The following is a 15,690-nucleotide window of genomic DNA, read 5'->3' on the forward strand; positions in this document are numbered from 1 at the left end:
CTTGGTGCTGGAAAAGTTGCTGAGAGTTTTGAATCTGGATCAGCAGGCAGCAGGAAGAGCATCTGGGCCTGGCTTGAGCATCTGAAATCTCAAAGCCCACTTTTTTTTTTTTTTTTGTCTTCATCCCACCTGGAGTTAGCCAGAACGTTAAGCCCCCTGCTGTCACTTATAAGATAAGCCACAGAATGTACCCTATTGCATATGCTGTTGTTCTGTGGCTTTGTACCTGTTTATTCTTTTTTTTTTTTTTTTTTTTCCGGAGCTGGGGACCGAACCCAGGGCTCTACCACTGAGCTAAATCCCCAACCCCCGTACCTGTTTATAATATTTTACAACCTTGTTAAATGAATTTGTGTTAAAGAGTACCCCACATTCCAGGTCAATAAGCTCTTTATTTGGAAGGTATAGTTGTTGGTGTTAATTGCTTGACTTCAGGGGATGGGATTGGTAAGACTAACGTTTGAGCAAGCCCTTCTTTACAGGTGTGGTAGGTGATCTGTTCTTGGTTTTGTAGCTGTGACCACTGTTCAAAAGAATATCATTCCTCAGCAATGTCAGCCAGAAGCCATTGATCAAATAGCTGTTTTCTCACCCTTGAAAAGTTCTGCAGTGAGGTTGAGTCTTCACCCATGGCTTTAGTATGGGCACACTGGCAGTACTACAGATCAGAGATCTTGTTTGAGTCCACTAGGGTTAAGAAGACACTAGTGTTAGAGGGCACACGGATGGTATGTTGGGAGTTTGAATCCTGCCTTGCTGACTTTGGTAGGACCACTTTTCTGTTACTCTAGCCTGAGGTGATAAAAGTTGTATCTGAATTCATAGATGTCTTGACATGGGGGTTAGTGTTAACTCCTGATTTACAGCAGCATCAAGAGGCGATATTTTATTTTCTGTCTCTCTGTTGGCTGTACATGGTAGAATGCATTCCCTCAGGGGCCCTGGTCATGGTAAGCTGATGTCAGTGCAGACAGACACATCACTATGTTTTCTATTAGCAGAATGTGATTTCTTACTACCATGCTAGGTTTTGAAACACTTCATGGTTTTAACTCCCTTCAGTTGAAACACTGGGATTAGTCTTCATTTCTACATCCTGTAGGATGGGGTGAGGGTTTTCCTTTATTTTGTTTCCTTTACATTTGTCTCTCTGGGGCCTTTAGAAATTCTGGTTTCTGGTGATACCTTTCTGTTAATTGTTTCCAGGGAACTCTGTAAATCACTCATAAAATCAAAAGGTATGTCAGGTATGAATGTACTTTGAGGTGTGGTGTTTTGGGTGAAAATTGCCCCCATGGCTCATGGAGATTGACACTATTGGCCTTGTTGGAGGTGGTATACCACTGTGGATGGCCTTTGAGACTTTAGATGCTGTAGCCAGGCCCAGTGTTTCATATTTTCTTCCTGCTGCTGGCTGATCTGGATTCAAAACTCTCAGCTCCTTCTCCAGCATACTATCCGCCTGTATGCCACCAATGCTACTCTCCTGGATAACAGTGGACCAAACCTCTGAACTGAAAGCCAGCCCCAATAAAATGCTTTCTTTTTTATAAGAGTTGCCGTGGTCATAGTGTCTGTTCACAGCAGTAAAACCCAAAACTTAGACACTTGCCACAACTGCCTTGCTTTCCGTTTGGTTCTCACACCCCAGCAACAGTATCAGCTATGAAAGTTCCGTTTTCCATGTGCCAAAGAAAGCCAGATTCAGGGCTAGGGCTGGAAGATGTTACTGAGTTTTTTTGGACCATGCAGTGTATGTTGATCACCAGATAAGACAGGCCTTTTCCATCATTAATTTGTGTATCTGGCTGAAAAAGTAGTGTTTAGAATGGGGCTAAAACTTGAAAGACACATGAACCCAGCTGGGCTGATCTGTGGAGGGAGGCTGTAGAGGGGAAGGAGGAGATGATTTTTCCCCCTCAACGAACAGCTTTATTGTAAAATGATTAGTACACAAAATTTGAAAGTGTATAAGGGATACACGAATTTTCAGGCTTCTGCTGCTTAGCACTAGCCGTTATCAAAGTACATTCCCTCTCTCATTTCCTCCCCCTCCTTCTTCCCTTCCCTTCCCTTTTATCTCTCCACTCCTTGTTCCTGTACCCTTCCCTCATTTCCTCCCCCTCCTTCTTCCCTTCTCTTCCCTTTTATCTCTCCACTCCTTGTTCCTGTACCCTTCTCTTTTTGGTGCTTGGGTATAGAGCACCAGCAGCTCTGGCCTCTAGTGAAGCCAGCTTCTCAGTAGTTCCCGGTTGGTCCCACGTTGGTGATTGTGAAGACTGTTTCTTGTGGAGAATATTTGATTGATTGACTTATAGTTAAGAGTTAGTTTCAGCTTAGTGAATTTAATTAACATAGACATGGGAACTCATGGTTGAAGATAGAAGTCCGAATGCAAAGAATCTGGACCAGAAGTCTTGAAATCTTGTTCTCAGTAAACAATTTAGTGGTTGTTAAGAACATGCACCGAGTATCTTCACTCTGTTGTGAATAATTGTGTAGATGTAGAACAGATGATGTAATGTCTTAGAGTATTTGTGAAATACGCCTTGGTTTCTGCCTTTTGAGACAACAGTACAAATTTCAGTGTTATATGATTTTAGTTAAGTAAATAATAGAAATTCTAGCATGAGTTACACATGTGTGGAAAAAAGTGTGATGGGGGAGTTTGCATGTGTGTGGCCTGTATGTGACATGTTCAATTTGGATAAACTTGATGTGGAGAGTTAGGGTCAGGTTAGTACAGGAGATAGTCTTAGAGGAGTTGAGAAGGGCAGTTAGAATGTGAAACATGAATGTCTTTGCATGCTTTTGGACCTTGTTCCCCAGCTCTGGTTAGTGCTTGATGGACTGCAGCATTTGTTTAAGGGGAAGAATATTACCAGCAGAACATAGTCTGAGCAGTTAGCTGAGTTAGTTGCGTCTTGAAAAATGACCTTCAAGATATGCATGGCCAAATAGTAAAGAGAAAGGGAAATGCCACTAAAGCAGGAAAATTGAAACAAAGAAGGCACCATTAGAAATAGAAGCCAGGTTAGAGGTGGCTGGAAAGTGGTAACAACAAACAATGGTTTTCTATCTATACTGTTGTGACTTGCCATAATCTTATTATTAGGCACGGCACTTGGCCTTGGTGAGGTAGGAACATGCCCCTCATAGGTATTTCATAAAGGTTGATTAGGTGTCTATTGCTCTGCATTGGGAGATGTCTTGTAGACTGTTGGCTTATGGAGCCCCAAGGGGTTTTCTGTTTGAGAAACTGTAGCCTTGTTCTCGTATCTGTGATATTTGATGTAATAAATCCTAAGGCTTGTGGAAGGAAAAGGGAATGAAAATGACAGCTGAAGAAAATTGACCTTAGACCTTAATACAGATGAGGTGAAGAGGCCAAAGAGTTCTTTGGACATGTTTTTTTGGCTTGTGGTTGGTTTAGAATATCCAGAGACTCAACAACCTAAATATGATAATTGGTTTTAGAGCAATAAGAAGCAGCTTTGGAGATACTTATTTAAAAAACTGCATAGTGGGCAGCCCTGTTACTGTCTAGCCATATCTAAGCCAGCGGCACGGCACGGCACAGCACAGCACAGCACAGCACAGCACAGCACAGCACAGCACAGCACAGCACAGCACAGCACAGCACAGCACAGCAAGACTCTTGCCAGTTAGGAGCAGTTTCAACAATCCATCCTATGGTTATTAAGGAACAAAGGCTAATATCTTTTCCCTTGAAGGACTTCCTGTCCCAGGGCTGATGCCTTCCCTTTTGCTAACCATTTATCCCACTCATCTATCTACAGATGTCAAGGTTCTCTAGAGCAGTGGTTCTCAACTTTACTGGTACTATAATCCTTTATGCTGTGGTGACCCTCCAACCATAAAATCATTTGGTTTCTACTAACTTTTTTCTAACTGTAATTTTACTGATGCTATGAATTGTAAATATATGATATGATGAATATGGGATCCCTGTCTCCAAGGGGTTGAGACTCACAACTTGAAAATAGCTGCTTTAGGGGTTGGGGATTTAGCTCTGGTAGAGCACTTGCCTAGGAAGCACAAGGCCCTGGGTTCGATCCCCAGCTCCAAAAAAAAAGAACCAAAAAAAAAAAAAAAAAAAAAAAGAAAATAGCTGCATTAGAGGAACAGAACTTAAAGAATGGATAGGTATGTATGAATGCATGCATGTATGTATGTATGTATGTATGTATGTGTAGTCATCTATGTGTCTGTTAAGGGGATTTATTAGAATGTCTTACAGACTGTGGTCTAGCTAGTTCAACAATGACTGTGTACCAATGAAAGGTCCAAGAATCCAGTACGTGTTTAGTCCACAGTCTAGATGTCTCAGCTGGGCTTCCATGTGCTGAAGTTCCAAAGAAGTAGGGTTTAATGCCAGTGAAGGAATGGATTCGTCAGTGGGAGCAAGCAGGCAGATAGAATAAGCTTCCTTCTTCCATGTCATTTATAGAGGCTGACAGACACCTAAAGGTGTGGCCCAGATGTCAAGCTCCTGATTAGAGGTGGATCTTCCCACCTCACACATCAAGCTCCAGATTAGAGGTGGATCTTCCCACCTCACACATCAAGAACAGAAACGGGCCTTCCATTTGAAATGATTTAATTAAGAAAAACCCCTCACAGGTGTGCCCAGTCCTTTGGATTTTAGTTAATTCCAGATGGTCAAGATTAGCCATCGAAATAAATAAGGTCACAATTAAACAGGAATCAAGCCATTGAATGGAGAAAGGAGAGAACAGCCACAACCACTGAGCATGAGTGGCTGAGTTTCTGAGAGTAGGATAATTTGGTGTATGACTTAATTTCTTTTTCTTTTTTTTTTTTTTTGCTTTGATAAATTGACACAACCAAAGGCAACCTAAGGAAGAGAGAGTGAATTTAGGCTTGCAGTTCTAGAAGAATAAGAGTTTATTATGGTGGGGTGCTTGGCTGGAAGTGGTACCCATGGTGGAGATGCATGGCTGGAAGTGGTATTTTATAGTGTGGTGAAGTGGTAGTGTGTTAATCCACTCTGAACTCCTGGCCAACAATGCACACGCTTCTCAATACCACCCAATTCCATTTTGTGAATGAAAGACAGACAGACAGACAGACAGACACACACACACACACACACACACACACACACACACACACACCCCACTTATTTTAATATGTTCTAAGCAGCTCAATGGCTGGGTACTTCTAAACCTCTCCACTGGTAACACACTCGCCCCTCTGATATTCCTGAATTATTACTTACTAAAATCTATATTCTAACTATGTTGCCTGGAGTCAGGTGGACAGCCTTCTCGGCCACTCTGACCTGGGTCGTTTATGTGGCTGTTTGCTCTCACTTCTCCATCTCTCAAGCTCAATTTTCCTGCTTCCCCATCATGGTGATTCTCCAAACTCTTCCTTTCCCATGCCTCCTTGCTCCGGAAATCTAAAGTTCTGCCTCTGTCTCTCTGTCCAGCCACTGGCTGCCAGCAACTTTATTTCACCAATTAGAGCCAACTGAGAGCAGGGACCCGCAGCATCTTAGAGGTGGTTATGCTGGTTCCCCTGTAATTTTGGGAGCTGAATTGACACAAGTAGCATTAGAACCATAGTGGGGTACATGGCTGTAAGTGCATTCATGGTGGCAGGAGCAGAAAGCTGAGTCTTCACATCTTAACCACTTACTAAAAACACTGAACTGGAAGTGAGGTGAGGCATTGAACTCCCAATGCTGGCCCTGCATCACCTAGCTTTTTCTAGTAAGGCTCCACCTCCTCGAGGTTAGCCCAAATAACACCAACATCTGAGGAGCAGGTGTTGAAATGATGTCTGAGTTTATAAGGAATATTTTCATTCAAATCACCTTGTTTGGATTTCTTGCTGAGTATCGACATGTAGGACAGTTGAAATTTCTTTCCTTTTCCTCCAAACTTGATTATCAGCCATGTTATTAACCTGCAATCCCAGCACTTGATGGCAGAGGCAGGAGTACTGCCATGAGTTTAAGGTTACATTGGACTAGGTAGTGAGTTGAGGTCCAGTATGATTTACAGAGTTAAAAACTGGAGAAACCAGCCAGCCAGCTAGCCAACCAAACAGCTAACTTGATTATTCAAACAAACTCTACTTTGAGTTATCCCTGTTTCCCTAAGCTGTGTCTGGCATCTCCTGTTGACATTGCACTCAAAGACACTCTGCATGCGTTAAAATGCGTACATTTTGTCTGTCTTAACTAAAAATATACCTCGAGTTTTCCTTACTGCTGTTTTCAGCAGCCAGAATCTTGCATGACCCTTGTCCTCACTCCTATCGTTAGTGTTCAAGCAGTGTGGTATTTTATAGCACATCGTGATAGCCTGATGTGATGGTTTGAATATGCTCAGCCAGAGTGACACAGTTGGGAGGTGTGGCTCTGTTAAAATAGGTGTGTCACTGTGGGTGTGGGCTTTAAGACCCTCATCCTAGATGCCTGGGAGCCTGTATTCTGCTAGCAGCCTTCAGATGAAAATGTAGAACTCTTAGCTTCTCTGCACCATGGATGCTGCCATGTTCCCATCTTGATGATAATGGACTGAATCTCTAAAGCTGTAAGCCAGCCCAATTAAATGTTGTCCTTATAATAGTTGCCTTGGTCGTGGTGTCTGTTCATAGCAGTAAATCCCTAACTAAATCACCTGACAAGATAAATCACAGACAGATTTATTTTCGAAGCCCGAAGGTCTGTCTTTTAACTTGTTCTCTCACCTTCTTTTTATGGCCCTGATTTTGAACAATGAAATGATTTTGAATGTTATAATTTTGTCTAGGAATATAATTTATCTTTGGATAAAAGTAGAGACCTCATTAGGTTTGAGCCATTAGACTCTGTACTTCAGGGAAAAGCACAGGTGATCTGGAAAATCAGACTTCAGAACCGGACTGTAGCAGTAATGGGTGCGTGGACTGAACCTTCATTTCTTTCCCTTTCTCTTTTCCTTTTTCTGAGGCAGGGTCTTCCTAGGGTCAAAGCTATTTCTGAATTCTGATCCTCCTGCCTCAGCCTCCTAAATACTGGTATCATAGGCATGTGCCCCAGCATTTCAGGAAACCTTTGCTGAATGATGTAGTGACTGTTGAGTGAATGTTCTACAGACTGAAGAAATGAAGTAATTTTGAAGGTGCAGAAGCTGGGCTTTTATGTACTGGCTGGAATCACCTACTTTCTTCCTGCCTGAGTTAGGGCAGACATTACTTTATTATTCTACAAATAAGTACTGGGTTATGGCTGGTGGTGGTATAAAAACTAGTAATGGAGAAGGGAAAGCCACAATTCATACACTTGGGAAATCTCTAGGTGGCCACTGGCCCTAGGCTCCTATTCTCAGATTGCTTACGATCTTGCATAGCAATGACTTGCAGAGTGTTGATGGGTGAGAGAACCTCTGGCTCTGGATTGCCGTGCACCTTGGAATTGACCCCATTTTGCTTTTCATTCTACTTCTCAGTCTTGTGAATGAACAGCCAGTATTGCCTTATGTTTCTTACCTAGTGATGTGCAAAGTAGAATTTATTAACTCTCCAGGTGGGACTTGGAGATTTTTTTTCTAGTTTGCATAGTCACTGTAATGGATGAATTAGAAATTGGCCTGGAGCAGTTAACACCTTTATTACCTGTGAAGATGCATCGTGACAAAATTTGGATGTACATTTAGTTTGTTCAAGTAATCAACATCTAGAAAAGTGAATGTTTACTGTCTATAAGCACAACCTTACATGAAAATGTGCAAGTTGGTTTCTGTTTTAATGTTTTAAAATTATTTTTATGTCATTTTTAGATGAGAGAATAGGCAATATTTGGAGAACTCCAGGTGACTATCAAGGCCAAAGTCAAGGCACTGAGAAGTCAAGGCACTGTTTAAAATTTATGTGTATGAGTGTTTTCCCTGCATATATGTATGTACCACATGCATACATGGTGTCTCAGAGGCCAGAAGAAGACATTGGATCCTCTAGAACTAGAGTTTTAAACAGTTTCAAACTACTTTGTGGGTGCTGGGAATTAAACCTGGGTCTTCTGCAAGAGCAACAAATGGTCTAACCTAGATACTGAGTCCTATCTCCGGCCCCTATGCACAGATGCTTTATTTGCTTATTAGTGTCTAGGAGCCAAGAAGTGGGAATACTATTTAATAATGTAATTTTTAAAGGTTTTTTAAAAGGTGGTTTGGTTAGTTCACTACTCATGGCCATTTGTATAATGGCTTACTTTCATTTATTAATTTTTTAAAAGTCTCAGTGTTACCCAGGATGACTTTGAACTTTTTAGTTTGGGGGCCCATAATAATGTTCCATCCTGCTTCTTCTACTGAGATTTTCAGAATGCTTATATCCAACTGAGTTTAAGAACAAAGTTCCCGTTTTGTGTTCAGTAACCTGTACATTAGGTATGTTGCTTGGTACCTTACCAAATCACATCAGTGGTTCTAGAAAGAGTGGACCAATGTTTTTCACCACACAGAAATCTAAGATAAAGACATGGCTAGCGCATAGGAAGCACACCTCAGTTCCCTGATCTTGCCACACATCTGCTCAGACACTTGTTTTCACTGTCGTCTCTGTGCACAGCACTGCACTCTGTGTCTGTGCAGAGAGCAGGCAGAGAACTGTCAGGCTGCTTTGTCTTTCACCAGTGCTAGAGCTCTCAGGTTCCCTTCTCACACATGAGAGAAAAACAAAGGTTTTTCTGTTGATTTCCTAGTAGTTTGTGTGGAGAATGGCTGAACTAAGGCCTTCAATAAAGAGTTAAGCAGCCTGATGACCTTAGTTCCACACCAGAGCTCAGGGTCGAAAGAGAGAACTGATTCCTGAAAGTTGGTCTTTAAACCCCCTCCCCACCCTGCACTCATGTACATGCACAAGTATACAAACACAAAAAAATTGAAACTAATAAATAAAAAAAAAAACTAGATGGATCTGTGAAAAGGGAAGCATTTAAATGTGTTTTTGATTATAGTAATGTGCACTAATACAGCTGGGAAATTGTGAGGGAAGTGTTTATGTTTACATTTGTACTTTGTAAGCTTCACAGGTAAAACAGCCTAGTATTGGCACACGCACATAAAATGTTGAGATAGCCAGAGGAGTAGAAGAGGAAACCAGCGATGTGATTGTCTTCTTGTGCATTCCTTGTCATGTTAACCACCAGGGAATCTGGCAGACAGTGAAAATGGTGACCAGCTTTGCAGTAAGCTCTTGAGCTGTATAATGTTGTCAACAAAGAAACTGTCTCTCCAGTCTAAGACTTTGGGACTAGAAAGTCATGATGAAGGAAGATCCACATGTCCTCACTTGTCTGATTTCCTGAAGTGGCCTTTCCAGCATGGTGCCATTCCTTTTATCTGTGGGGAAGGAAGACTGGAGAGGTGGCTCAGGAGTTAAGAATACTTGTTGCTCATGGGTTCAGTCCTTAGCACCCATGATGGGCAGCTTACAATGACTTAGAATTGACCACTGCTGCTGGGAGGTGCACAGTTTAAGGAGAAAGTACAACAGTGTACTCCCTTTCCCCTCGGTAGGCTCTGCTTCAGCCTGTGTCATCCATCATCAAGGAAGAGCAGGGGAACTATTTGTGCACACATTGCTGTTGCTTTGAACCAGATTGAGATTACATTAACAGTAGCACCTGAACTGTTGTAACTAAATGAATGGTTAAGCATTATCATAACTATGAAACCCTCTGTTGACAGTTTGCCTCAAAATTTAAAGAACTCGAAGTTTAGATACCAGTGATATCGCATTACACGTTTTGGGTGTTGTGCCTCTTCAAAATAATTTGGCCTTTAGACTTTATCAGAGTTGCAGAAGTGAAGCACTCTGAGATGTTTGGAAAGGGAATTGACAAAGCTTGGCGGTGAGTGGGCAGGCAAACAGGAAAAGTTGGATGCCTTTCTCACCTTTGGGCTGGGTAACTGAATAGAAATACAGCTCTCTCCTGAGGAATGTAAGGGATACTTCATACTTAGTTCTAGAGGCAAATTTGAAATACAATGACTCCTGGAACAAAGATTGGAGTTACCACTAAATACCATGTTCTAATGTGGTAATGGTCTTATGAAGTTCTTGTAGTAACAGAGCAAAGACAGTTATAAATAGAACTTTGATATGAAGTCTCTCATTTCCCTCTGTGTTTTAAGTAAGTGGACAACAGTATTTCAGAAATGAATTAGCTGTGTAAAATTGTATCTCAAAAGTATCCAGATGGCTAGGTAGGGTAAATGGTGAAAGACTGTATGTGTTGCTTTTAGGATCCCAGTCAGTCCCAAGGTTTCTGCTGAAGAGACTGCAAGATTCTCTTTGACTCCGTCCTGCTTTGGGAGAATCAGAGCATAGGGCTTCTTACCTCAGTGAAGTGATGCTTTACAATCTTCTGGGATAATGTTTTAGAGAACTGAGCCTCTGGAAAGATTCCTAGAAATGATCTTTGGAGGGTAAATCAGAAGAGATGATCTGGATTTTTCTGACCCTCTGCTGCCTGCCAGTGCTGTGATCTTGGTCTGGGACTACTGAGTCTCACTGAACTTGGTTGGGAGGCTGGTGCAAACTTTCCTGTATAGAATGTTTATTTTGTCACCCCTAGAAGAACAGTCTTCTGTCTCTTAGCTTTAGTCCTTTAATGCACAACATAACTTATATAAAGCTAAACTGTGTTTAATTTTCAACTTCTCATTGAAACAGTTTTTCCTATGCTATTTATGAAATAATTTCAGTTTTGTTGGTGTGTGTGTGTGTGTGTGTGTGTGTGTGTGTGTGTGTGTGTGTAGATCAGAGGGCAACTTGTAGGAATCATTTATTCTTATGGGTCCGGGGATCAAATTGAGGCTATCAGGCAGCAGGTACCTTCGCTAACTAGATGAGTCATTTTCTCCCCAACCTTAACATTTTCTTGTTAATTAAACATATTCTGGGCTATGTAGCAGAAGGCAAGGGATAGTTTCTTTTCTTTTCTTTTGAAGGTGTAGCTTCTGTGGGCCCACCTTTTTATTTTTAGAAGCTTTCAGAGGATCTCAGGCCGATCAATCAAATCCAGGTATATTTTGAGGAGATGAGACAGTAGATAGTACCTAGCTGTTTTGTCAGAGCCAGCGTGGAAAGAGGACCAAGGTGCCTAGTTCCTCCTCCTGTGAACAGAAGACTGTGTCTTATATTTTAGAACTCTCAAATTAGAAGTGTCACCACAGAGTATACTGGTGCTGGCACCAGTTGGGGGAATGGGTGCGGAGTGATAGGAAGGTTCCTGAGCACATTGTTATAGCTGAGCCTGTCCCAAGGGCTAAGCTTCCTTGCAGGCTATGCCTAGAGTGTGGTTATGAACCTGAGCTATGTGTGGGCGAATATTTCTTAGACAGCCCCAGACTGAGACCCTCTCTCTCAAGGATGTTTTTTTTTAGGTTGGCTCATTTCCAGAATCTCCCTTCTCTCCCCGTTCAAGCCTGTCTGTTGTCCTGTCTTTGTGCTGCCTACCATCTCCCAGTATGTTGTAGGAGTGACTGAGGCATGGACTTATTCCAAGGAACTTACCAGTAAAAGAAGTCCAGCTAGCCTCCCTAGGATCCTAGGGCCGCACATTTTTTGAACAGGTCTCTCTTCTTACTCTTCATCTTTTTCTAATGCACATTGGGACGCAGTTGAGGGGGATCCCACAGAACGGGGCCAAGGCAGGCGGGGTGGGGGGTGGGGTTCCACACTTGAAAGAGCTTTGGTTGTCTTAATTTTACCAGTGAAATATTTGTAAAGTAGTAGTGATAGGTATAAATGTTTTCTGGGAATGCTTCAAGCATTTGTTGCTATTCAAAAAATGTTTACTGTCTAAGCTGTTTTAGGGCTTATTTGACCGCACATTTATTCTTTTTTAGTGACATTTTCCTGTTTCCTAGTATCACATGTCTTGGGAAAATTTTTGAAGTCTTTAAAAACTATGTTAGAATACTTTTATGGAAATATTTAGAGTTAGACTGATAAAATTACTCAAGTAATAAATGGATTCTTGACAAACTGAGTTGAGTTTTGGGAGCCAGAAAGGAAAGTACCAACCCCTAAAGATTATAAACTTTTGACCACTGTGGCTTGAGTGGGTATGTGCCCTTGCACACACATCATTTATACAGTAATAATAATATTTCAAATTGAACATATGAACAATTAACAGAAACATTTCTGACATGTATATCCTCAGTAGCACTTGATACTGTTTGTGATATCCTCCACAATCTATCTCTCTCTCTCTCTCTCTCTCTCTCTCTCTCTCTCTCTCTCTCTCTGGGATTGCAGCTTTATTTGTAGGAGATGGAAAATTACAACAGATATTTCAGAGACAATATTCAAGTGCTTGAAACGTGATAACGTTTTGTGAGGATGAACGGTCCTGGTGTGCTTTCCAGTGGGAAGTTGGGGCTAACACCAGCCCAAGGCCCATCTCCAGGCCAGACTGCCTGCATGCAGGTAGAGAGCAGCATCTTTCCAGAGCCCTGGTGCTCCTCAGAATCTAAGCCCTGTGGCCCAGAGGTTGTGCTTCTCTCCCATCTCCTGAGTCCTTACAAAGCCCCATTGACTTTAACTCTTTCTTAGTGTTGTCTCCTGACCTTGTAACTGCTCATGTGGTGGGCAACCTTGTGATGCTTAAGTGCTTCTTCCAAAGCTGCCAAGACAGATGGGGAAGTGCTGTGCCTGCCACTCTCATTCACTGTGAAAGAGAGAGAGGAACCTTTCCTTAACTTCTGCTAAAGATCGTGCTCATTGCAGAAGCTCAGTTCTGTGTCTGTATCTAACTGCAAATTAAAATAGTTCATGTTGTGTCTCCTTTTATGCCTCTTATTAGAAGATCTCCATGGTATCTTGTTTGTTTTGTACTCTTCTGTGGCCTCTTTGAAAGGTCCTTATTATGCTTTCTTCGTAATTGAATTTTGGAGAGACACGGAGTTTTTTTGGTTCCTCATCATTAGTCTTGAAATGAGGTGACTATAGCTGTCAGGTCACTTGTGTCTCTCTCTATTTCTCTTCTCTGCTTACTGTACAGTCTGATACTAAAAGAAGCCATCCTTCTGGTCCACTTCTGACAGGATAATAATTAGAGTAACAAGGACACCTCGTGGTCTACTCTTCCCTGCTTTCAGCCAGTGGTTCTCCACCCCTCTGGTCCCTTGGGAGAGGCTTTGACGTGATGTCCAGGTCTTACCCTAGATCAGTGGTTCTCAACCTTCTAAAGCTGTGGATCTTTGATACAGTTGTTCCTGTTGTGGTGACCCCCAGCCATGGAATTCTTTTGTTGTTACTTCTTAGCTGTAATTTTGCTACTCTTAGGAATTATAATGTAATATCTGATATGTGACCCACCATGGTGAGGAGCCAGAGTGATGTAGGTTTAAGTCTGTAGAGGCGTTTCCATAGCAGTTATCAGTCACACAGTATCCTTTTCACTGATGTTGTACTGCTCTGGTCTAATTAGCTGTTTACAGTCTTGATGCTAACTTTGACTCCTACTTGAGCTGTGCTTGGGAAGAATGTGGTCTAGTGGGGACAGTATCAGCCCCTCTGTTTCACTAACCCCTGCCCACTTTTAACTAAGATACTTCTGCAGTTCCTGTAACTTCCCTTTCCCTGGCCGTTTGTTTCATTCCCGTAAACTACCGTTTTGTTTTGTTTTTGAAGGCATAACACATAATATCTTTGTGCCACGAAAAATCTAGTATTTCTTAGGCATTGTGAACTGTACCACTAATTTGTAATTTAAGAGGAAAGGAGCAATTTGTTACACCTGGACAATAGTGATGTACTCACACATTTTAAAAAGTAATAGACTTTTTCTTACATGAATCTTGAAATTCTTTGTTATTGTTCTTGTTTTTTAATAACAGCAAACGTTTGTTGAACTTCTGTTACAGTGAACTGAAGCCTTTTCCTGTTTTTTTTGAGATATGGTCTGAATAGTTCTGTATTGCCTGTGACTTATGGGTGTGTGCCAGCATTCCTGGCTGAAACCTAAAACTTATACAACCTAAACTTTGACCTTGTTAATTTTGTTTGTTTTGACAGAGTCTCATGTGGTAGGGCCAGCCTTGAACTGCTGATCCTACCTCCCAAATGTTGAGAGAGGGAACTAATAACAAACTTGACTCACAGTTGACCACTCTTTAATTTAGAAACTTTGCTGTAGTTGAATTTGAGCAGGCAGCTTTTGAAGTCTTTGGTAACCTTTTGCTCTATTTGTACGCGGTGGTTTATTTTTATGTTCAATGGAAGGCACAGCTGCTTCATGCCCCACAGGATTGACTCAACTGAACCAGGTGCTTAGGTATCTCTGTATGGATTTTGGTCTTAAAAATTGTTCAGTTTTAGAAAATGTAAGGTTAAAGTATACAACTGTTTGGCTCTAATTTCCCCAAGTAACTTGAATAACAATGGAAGTGAAAGCAAGGACTGGTGCTTACTGAGGCTTCTGACTGCAGCTGAGCCCAGACTGCATCTCTAAAATCTTCCTGAAGGGGGAGCTACCCCCACCTCATCCTATGCTGGATGTCTGGTAAGCACTGTGTGTGTGTGTGTGCGTGTGTGTGTGTGTGTGTGTGTGTGTGTGTGTGTGTGTCTGTGACTGTGAGCTCAGTGTAGTGTACACTGTTACAAAGACTTTTTATTCCACCCTGGAGGATTGTCAGGCACGTGAGGAAAGTAACTGATAATTTTTTTAAAATCAGCAAATGAGAAAGGATCAGTTAGAGCTAATTTACATATATAGCTTCCTTAAAAATGGCACCATTTGGAATTGGTCCTTTTATCATCTTGGAAATCATGTAATAGTGGAATGCACTTGGAATTCTGTGACATTTCCCAGGAATTCATTTAATACAATCTTCTTCACCTTCTTATTTATGGAGTTGGGGTGAACTTGCAGCTATGCATGCTGTGTCCATCTTAACACAATCAGCTCTGGTAAGATTTTAATTTTTCCTCAGGTCTAAATGTGACTTCCAGAATTTCCACACAGAATGGGAACTGCTGTCTGCTTTCTTTAAGTATACTTTGTGGCACAGGCTACTGGACTCAGGCCATGCTCCTCCCTGTGTTTGTACTTTTCGTCGGTCAGTAGCCATGTTTCAAATCAGTGAGCCAAATGAATTTATTGTTAGAAACCAGTCAAAATAATTTTGTTATTTTGAAGATTTTTTTTCATAAATAAAAAGCCTAATTTTTATGTTAAAACCTGGTTATGTGTTAGTGGCATTACTGGGAAGACGCTTAGCTGCAATGTCTGTGCTAAAGGCCTTTTCTGAGATTATTGCATTACTTACTTTAGGTAAATGCTGATAATCGATTTAAAAAAACAACTATTTTGTTTGGAGACTGAATGAAGTTTAACAGTCTATAAAGTTAGCTTTGTAATTCATGAGGTGTACTTTAGTTTTCTGTTAGTGGAATGTCAGTCTGTCCCTGCCACCTTCTGGAAGTGGTGTGAAAAGTCATGAGAATAGCAGCCAGCCACTGCCTCTTCAGTTGGTGTGTTTGGTCTGTGCCTAGACCCTCACCTGTCCTGTTAGAACAGTGAATCCAAAGAGCTCCACATCTTCCAGTTGCCATTCTTAGTTAATAGAGGAATAGCAAGGTTAACAAATGGGCCCTGATGTATAGAAAAGGCTGGGCAGTCATGCTAGACGGCTATGG

General features: G+C 41.6%; 1 protein-coding gene across 7 annotated transcripts in view; it reads left to right on the forward strand.

The window, feature by feature from the left end:
- The window catches only part of Tbl1xr1 (TBL1X/Y related 1), a 139,179-nt gene that overhangs the window by 51,450 nt on the left and 72,039 nt on the right, over positions 1–15,690 (forward strand). The window contains exon 1 of one of the 7 annotated variants that reach the window (XM_017590991.3): positions 4,149–4,167. The exons of the other annotated variants lie outside the window; for them this stretch is intronic. The gene's annotated coding sequence lies outside the window, so the exon portion shown is untranslated. Of the gene's footprint in view, positions 1–4,148; positions 4,168–15,690 lie in introns of those variants that run through there. 7 annotated transcript variants of the gene reach the window in all.

Source organism: Rattus norvegicus, chromosome 2 (assembly GCF_036323735.1).
Source record: "Rattus norvegicus strain BN/NHsdMcwi chromosome 2, GRCr8, whole genome shotgun sequence".
Taxonomy (NCBI): domain Eukaryota; kingdom Metazoa; phylum Chordata; class Mammalia; order Rodentia; family Muridae; genus Rattus; species Rattus norvegicus.